This window comes from Camellia sinensis, chromosome 14, assembly GCF_055761805.1.
Source record: "Camellia sinensis isolate YWXY chromosome 14, ASM5576180v1, whole genome shotgun sequence".
NCBI classification, from domain to species: domain Eukaryota; kingdom Viridiplantae; phylum Streptophyta; class Magnoliopsida; order Ericales; family Theaceae; genus Camellia; species Camellia sinensis.
The window spans coordinates 125,051,036-125,059,145 of NC_138974.1; the positions used below are offsets into that span (position 1 = coordinate 125,051,036).

The 8,110-nt window shown below is 35.3% G+C and overlaps 1 long non-coding RNA gene across 1 annotated transcript; it reads right to left on the reverse strand.

Annotated features, from left to right (window-relative positions):
• Positions 1-4,678: 4,678 nt before the first annotated feature.
• On the reverse strand, positions 4,679-6,958 carry LOC114260143 (uncharacterized). Its single transcript, XR_014351247.1, has 3 exons — positions 6,862-6,958; positions 5,209-5,286; positions 4,679-4,804 (listed from the first exon to the last, which is right to left on the reverse strand). It is a non-coding gene; the product is annotated as an uncharacterized LOC114260143 (long non-coding RNA).
• Positions 6,959-8,110: the final 1,152 nt, after the last annotated feature.

An 8,110-nucleotide genomic window follows, 5' to 3' on the forward strand; every position in this document is an offset into this window, starting at 1 on the left:
CGGGCTGATCCCGGCCAATTGGAGGTCTACCTCTCCTCATGATGCTATGAGCATGCAAAGTGTGACTTTAAAACAAATAAGCAAATAACCACGTAGGCAAGTAACAAATAGGCATGTCAAGACAATGCACACCTTGTTCAAGTAGCAAGCACCATGATGCAATCCTAACATCTTTCTAAGGGAAATCCTATGCTCTTTAGGACTCAAAGTGTGTAAATAACGTATACTGAGGAACTTGTGCTCTGATACCATTCTGTCACGACCCCAAACCGCCCCTAGTAGTTTGGTGCCGTGATGGCCAGCAATCCGAGATTATCGAAGGCCAACTTTCAAAAGTTTAACACAATCAGAGTATAGTATAGGGGGCTCACAGATGCGGAAGCGATAAATCAAAATACAAGTGGTCCATAAGAGCTGTGCATAGATCAAATGTAATGACATACAATAAACGAAATACATATCAGAATCTTGATCAAAAGGCTTCTAGAGCCGACATGTGCAAATACAATGATTACAAGCCAAAGAAGCATAATCTTCAAGATTTCCCGACGTAAATACAAATTTTTCGACATAGAACAAGTCAAGCCGACATGACAAGAATCCAAAACAAGCTTTACAAAACACTTCTAGGCGTCGCCGCCGTCCTGCTCATCACCTACATATATATAGAGAGGGTGAGCTTGGATACTCAGTGAATGGTACTAGTAATAAAGGTTTTGCATGAATATAGCCGAAGTCCTTTCCAAACAAAACATGCCAAGACCATACGAATATTAGCCGAGATCCTTTCAGAGCAAAACACATCAAACTTTATCAAAGTAAGAGATGAACCGTATTTATCTATCAAGTCTTACAAGTCTCAAGGGATGCTTACTGGTATCGGCAAAACACAAATCAAGCTTTCCGAACAAACAAATCCACGCGGTAAACCGTCAGTGGCAAAACAAAGACTGCACGATCCGTAATCGATTAGTCGAAGGCACTGCGAAAGTTTATAGTCCTCCAGCACAAGGGACTTGTGTTACTTAAGCCCGTAGCTCTTTTTAACACGATAGTCTTGTGTTACTTAGGCCCGTAGCCCGCTTTAACACAATAGTCTTGTGTTACTTAGGCCCGTAGCCCTCTTTAACACGATAGTCTTTCCAAGAAAGGACCGTATCCTTTTATACTTAGTGCTGCGAAAGTTTAGAGTCCTCCAGCACAAGGGACTTTTCAAGGATGACATCAAAACAAAGCTTATACTTGATACATCAAAACAGAGCTATTCATTCATGCTTAATAAATACTTTCGTCAAACAAAGCAAAGCAAGATTTATCAAAACAGTATAACATAGCTTTATTAAAAATACCACTCACCTAGATCTCCTCGGTGTAGGCTCAAAGCAAAAATCAAGGACCTACAATCACATGGCAATCACATTCTCAAAACAAGCTTTATATACATGCGGATGATCCTGGCATTCTCACCAAATCCAAGTCAATAACAAAGCAAAACATGCTGGGAGTTTAAACACTGCTTCCGTCTCATGAAAACACACTAGGTACCAACCAGGTCTTTGCCGAGGTCCCACACCTCCTTGCCGAGGTGTGGTCCCGTTGGCCTCATTCAAAAGCAAAGTCGGGAAAACCTGGGTTTCCCTTTGAAGAACGTAAAGAACATGATGAACATGATCATGAGGAAGATGAATGCAAGATCATAACTTGTTACGAAAATCTGTGATTTCATGCCATGAGTTCAAAACATGGACCTGGGTACCCATACAAGAAGGTCATGCAAGAACAAACACAAAACATGGTTCTTGTTCCAAACTTTCAGATCAAAACGAGACTTTTCTTCAAGAACACATGAATACTATCTTTCTCTTCCGAAACCAACTTCTAATCGATGCATGACATGCAAAACAAATTCGATCGTGCAATGCAGCTAGATGATCAATAACAACAACCAGAGTAGATTAAGATTCTTACCCCAAAGCTCGAATCTAACGGCCCAACTCCAAAGGTCAACTCGAAAATCTACTCTCTCACTCTAAAACTCCTTCTCCCTCTTCTAGAGATTCTCTCTCTTCAAGAACAAAACTTGCAACAAAATGATACAAAAGAATGATATGTTCACAGGCCTGCCGGCTGACTTAACCTTCAGCTCGGACACGTAGCGCTTCCGGGTTGGTTCAACTCAAAGGGTGACTGATTGATAAGACAACTCTATGACAAAGCATATGCAGCAAGCTAAGGCAAGACACATCGGCAAGTAATGACATTGGCTAAAGTTAGAGCTTCGGCAACAGGGTAACAAAGACATCGGCTAGGGAGGACAACACTAGACTAAGCTGTGCCACACCTTGGCCGGGGTGTGCCACACCTCGGTCTAGGCCATACCTGCCAAAGGACAAGGATTACTAAGTGCAAAACATCTCAGCAACCATGCCCGGGGTGAAGATGGGGATCGACCAAGCGGTTCCAAAACAGTTCTAAATACAAAGGTTCAGAGGTGAACTAAGCTCAAGATGACCTCGGCTACACACCAAGCAAGGAACAAAATCATGCAAGCAATACTTAAACAAAACAAGGCAAGGCAAAACTTGCAAAACAACATAACAAGACGAGATCATGCATGAATGTATGCAGGTATGACAAGAGTAAGGTGAGGGTTGCTACATCTTATCCATGCAAACTCTTGCGTGATTGGCGTAATGAAAGAGGAAGGCCATGTGAGAAAGGCGATTTGAAGTTTTCTCAACTAGTAATGTTAAAAATTTTAAAAATTTTATTAATTTTTTTATCAAATATCTTACATGAGTGTGAGATCCACATGAGACCTGCATGTGAGTCTCACACTCATATAAGAAATTTGGTAAAAATGTTAGTAAAACACTTGGGTCTCTGGCATTTTTCTTTCTCAATTGGGCTTATTGTCTAATAGTTACTGTAATAATCAGTAGTATTTTTCATCAAACATGAAAAACGCGTCACTTATTGTCAATTTTCAGCGACAGTCACTACAGGAAATGCCACTTTTGGCGACCAAAATATTGGTCGCCAAAAGCCCCATTTTTGGTCGCCGAAACAAATTAGCGACTAATATTTTTTGTCGCCAAAGTCGTCGCCTATAGCCTGTCGGCGATAGTATTAGCGACTAAACTATTTTTGGTCGCTGAAAGTGAATGTTTTGGCTACTAAACTCTGGTTAGTCGGCAAAGGTTATCTTTTGGCGACTAAAAAATTAGTCGCCAAAAGTGAACATTCGGCTACCAAACTCTGAGTAGTCGGGAAAGGGTATATTTTGGCAACTAAATATTTAGTCGCCAAAAATGTTCAAATAAAATAAATTAAATTTTCAGTGACTAAAACTTTTTTGTCGGGAATAAGTTTTAGTCACAACATTACTACATTTAGGGACTAAAGAATTTAGTCGCCAAAAATATTATTTTTCATTTTATTAAACTTTTGGCTACTAACCATTTGGTAGCCGAAAGTCTTCATTTATTTTTAGCTACTAAATTTTTAGTCACCAAAAATCTTTGGATTCTTTATGGCTACCAAATATTTAGTCACTAAAAATATTGATTTCCTTTTTGGCTACCAATTGGTTAGTCACTAACAAATTCACTTCTTTTTTTTTTTTGCTACTAAACATTTAATTGCCAAAAACTTTATTTAGTGTTTTTTTTTATTATAATTAATTTCTTCACAACCTGTATTTATTTTGTGCAACCTGCACCCTATATTTAAACAATAATTATACATATATCTATTTCTATTTCGTTTCAACAATACAAAAATTTGATCAATTAACATCAAATTCTATACAAATCAAATACAATCCATCCCAAAATATTAATTCCATACAAACACAAAATCATACAAAAAAGATGTCCTCTGTACAAAAAATTATACATCAAATGTCGTTTACAGAATATTTTGAAGGTGTAAACATGATGGGAAAATTAAATTTATTTACTAAAGCACTTGCTTAATTTAACAATGAAGCCATTGATCTAAAGGCTTCTCATCCTTCAAGCTTGCTTCATATAGTTTGGTACCTTTCTTTCTGAAGACACCAACTGCAAAATAATAATCAACCTCCCAATCAGTGGAAGCATTTAGCAAATAAGTATAGATAATTAAACAACTTAAATAGAAAGATAATTAAATTGATGATTGGAAAGCTCTTGGAACGAGTGGATCAAAATTTCCAAGTAATATCAACGAAATTTTTTTTTTGCTAGAACGAGATCCGCAAAGGCAAAAATAAGATAAAAAATGAGAGATCCTGAGGTCAAATCCAAAATTTAATTCTTCTCAAGTTTGCAGTTACTTACATTTTTACTGATCCATAGATTTTCACTTCCATTACAAGTTAAATCATGAGTTATTAGAACTTGACAGGGAATGAGAATAGTGCCAGAGAAAAGGATCTATGCACTTCAAATTTGAGACTAGTGTTAAAATTTCTTCCCATAACATCTTACACCAAGTTCTTCCCATAAAATGTCTTAACATAACATCTTCAATTGTCCTATATTTGTTAGTTATTTCGTCTTTATTATTTTGGAAACAGTACACATCGCAGTGTAGTCAAAAGATTCACCAATTTGAGCTGTAAATTTATAGTTAATGCCAGCTACACCATCTAACAACATACCTCTCCAGCATAATGGCAAATACCAAAAGCTCAACCTCTTTCTCCTTTAAAGCAAGGATTACCACTCAAGTGTTGCTTAAGCTTATTAGCAAAGGTCAAATCAGTGGCCTTGGGGAAATTTGAATCTTCATCCAACAAAGATATTAGCCCTATAGGTTTCTGCAAAATGCATAGCAGTGAAGCCATTAACACACAATCTACCACACATGAAGGAGTGAATTTAAATATGAAAACCTATAATTAGGTTTCATATAACATGGTATGATCAAAAAGATGAGAACTTGGTGTATAATTATGCTTAGGAAGCAATATTTTCAATCTTTTATTTTCTTTACAACTTCAGTTTATAAGAAACAATATTACAATAAGAACATGGTTTGAATTATGCATGAAAGGCTAACAAAAATAGTCAGAGACCTAGGACGACCTATGTGGTATGGCATCATATGTATATGAAATATAGTCCAATGCTCACATAGATCAGCACAAGGAACTCTGAAAAACTCGACAATGAACATGTGAGTGTGTGTGCGTGTGTGTGTTTGTGTTAAAAACAGAACTACCTTCTCAAAGAGATCCAAACACTCTTGGTTGTCTTCAAAATCTACTTTTGTCCAATCAATTCCATCTAATTCATACTCCTAAAAACAAAATAAACAAGTTGCAACATTAATATACTGAGACATTCAGTTGTCCTCATCCAAACACTGTTGATAACAGATGCAATTAAATTGGAACCTTTATTTATTAAGGTCATTAATCACAGATGCAAATGAAAGACAGGGGAAAAGAAATTAAGGAAAACCTGAACAGATGCAAATGAACTACAAATAATAATAATAACAATAATTGACTAACCATGAAAGAGATTATACAAAGCAATTCAAAATAACTATACAAATGCCATGACCCATGAGCATAACAATTCAGCGAAGTAAATACATTTCAAAATAATGCAAATAACCATGGAGGCATAGCAACATAATGACAATCATAAATGCAAAAAATCCAAGAATATATGGAAACCTAAAAGCAGACTCTAAAAACATTAATTAAAACAAAAGACCAAGTTTGAAGCCATGCTCTCTCTCTCTCTCTCAATTAATCTATAACTAAGCTTGTTTAGTGTCCCAAATATTTGACATGATCTAATGGACTGACTCTAGTCTGGAAGGTTTGATGTCAAATCATACTAACACTATGTAAAGTTGATTTGCAATTAAGATGAATTCTTCTTTGAGGCATTTCATCAACCACCCTGTCCACCAAGGTTATTATATAAGAGCAACACAAATAGATATATATATATATATATACCTGTCCACCAAGGGATAATGGTCCATGTAACACAGGTGCGATGGAAAGGAAAGAAATAATATGTTAGGTAGTTCAAGTTAAAGCACTCCAAGGACCTCCATTTCAGAGCCAAAGCACTCAAACTCCCAAAACTGTTTACAATTTTAGTGAAGTTTATACCTATTAATCACGAATTGAATGTTGACTAATCATATTCTATAACGAATATACTTGAGAAATAAAGAAATAAAATTTCAAATCCAAATCGATTCATGTAGTAATTTTCCCAAATTCAAAAGAAGAACAAACTCACAAAATTAGGCATAATCATCACAAAGCATCACCAACAAGAGTTACAGACAAATATCATAGGGTTGTGTGTGTGTGTGTGTGTGTGTGTGTGAGAGAGAGAGAGAGAGAGAGAGAGAGAGACCGATTGGGCGTTATGGTTACAGTGCCATTATGCTGTAGTATTCCTATCAAAAAAGGCATAGTTCCTACATATACTCCCCAAAAAATACTAAATGTAATACTGAAATTGATGTTGAACTGAGCATTCCCATAGTGAGCAGTTCAACAATCATCATAAAATTGGCATATTAAAATTTTCAATGTATTAAACAAAATGATACGCTAAGACTTAACCACAACCAACCCCAGCCACACTATCCCCATCCCACCAATACCTCTTCTTCCCTCACCAAGGCAGAGTTCTCATCCATAAGGCAGGGTAGAACCTCCATAGTTTAAACCTTGGTACTGAAACAAGCAGATTACATGAAACTTTTCTACAACTAAAATCTATATTGATTACATCTTCGTGTCAATGACTAGCCATTGCGAAAATTAATGAAAAGAATAGAGCACACATGCATGCACCATACATAGAAAGAAAGAGAAAGAAAGCAACTTTCACTTACTTTTCACAAGCACCCTTCCTAAACTTTTCAGCCTGACAAATTTTTGCACCTCTGTCACACCACCTCTGTCACACCCTTCCTAAATGTAAATTTAACAATTCAAATTTTTAAAAAAAAAAGGAAAAAAAAAAACACTAACAAAATTAATGTCCCCTATTTATTGTGTTTTCAACATTATAAATTGAATGAATCAAGATATGAACAGGATATATAAGATATTGAATGAATCAACACTATATATATATATATATATAGAGCAGTACCAGTATATATGTATATAGAAAGAACAAAGAGAGAGTGAAATTTCTACCTTGGCCCCTCCTAAGTATAATTTCTAATTCCACCCTTGATTCTGCCCTATGCGAAGGTATAGATGGAGTGTGGTAACTCTTCAATTCAAGTCAGGTGCTCACAAGTTGTCATGACTTAAATTTTAAAATGTTAAGTGAAATCTAATTAACCTAAGCTTTAATTTTTTTATTATTAAAAACTCTAATTTTCATTCTTATTCATTTAATTCCATTACTAGAGTCAAATGTCAACTGAGGTAATATTTTATAACCTAATTCAATACTAAAAATTAAATGCATTAAGTAAAAATCAAATAAATCCATTTGATAAAATATGAAAGATTATTAGTTCGACCGAAAAGTTAAAGGTTAAGTTGGCAGAAGTCTTTCCAGATTAACCCAAGAAACTTGACAAAATCAATTGGATGACATAACACAAATAAGTTTCTTAACACTATGTATCTTGGATTTGTTAAGGGAAAAAAATGAAACAAATATACTTATACCCAATTTCTTCTTTTTTTATATAAGGGGTACCTAGGCATAAAATTTAAAAATTAAAAAAAAAATAAAAAATAAAAAAAGGATTTTCAAACAAATGCTTATTCAATTTCTTGTAATTTTCTCAGCCACCCAAACAAAAGTAAGAAATTAGCTTCTCTCATTTCATTTCCTTTTCCTTGCTTTTCCCCTTACTTTTCCTTCCCCTTATAACAAATTCAAGATCCAAGTTTTTAGCAAAAGGAAAGCCACCAAAACTACAATTCATCATTATAACAAATGCATAATTATTCAATCACTCTAATTGCATAAAGCAAATGAGCCAAAACCCCCCAATAATCTACTTCCCCAAGCGCCCCTCCCAACCACCCACCCACACACACACACACACACAAAAGCAAATTCAATACATTATCATCAAGAAGCCTAAACATGAATTCAAAACTGAAATAACCTTG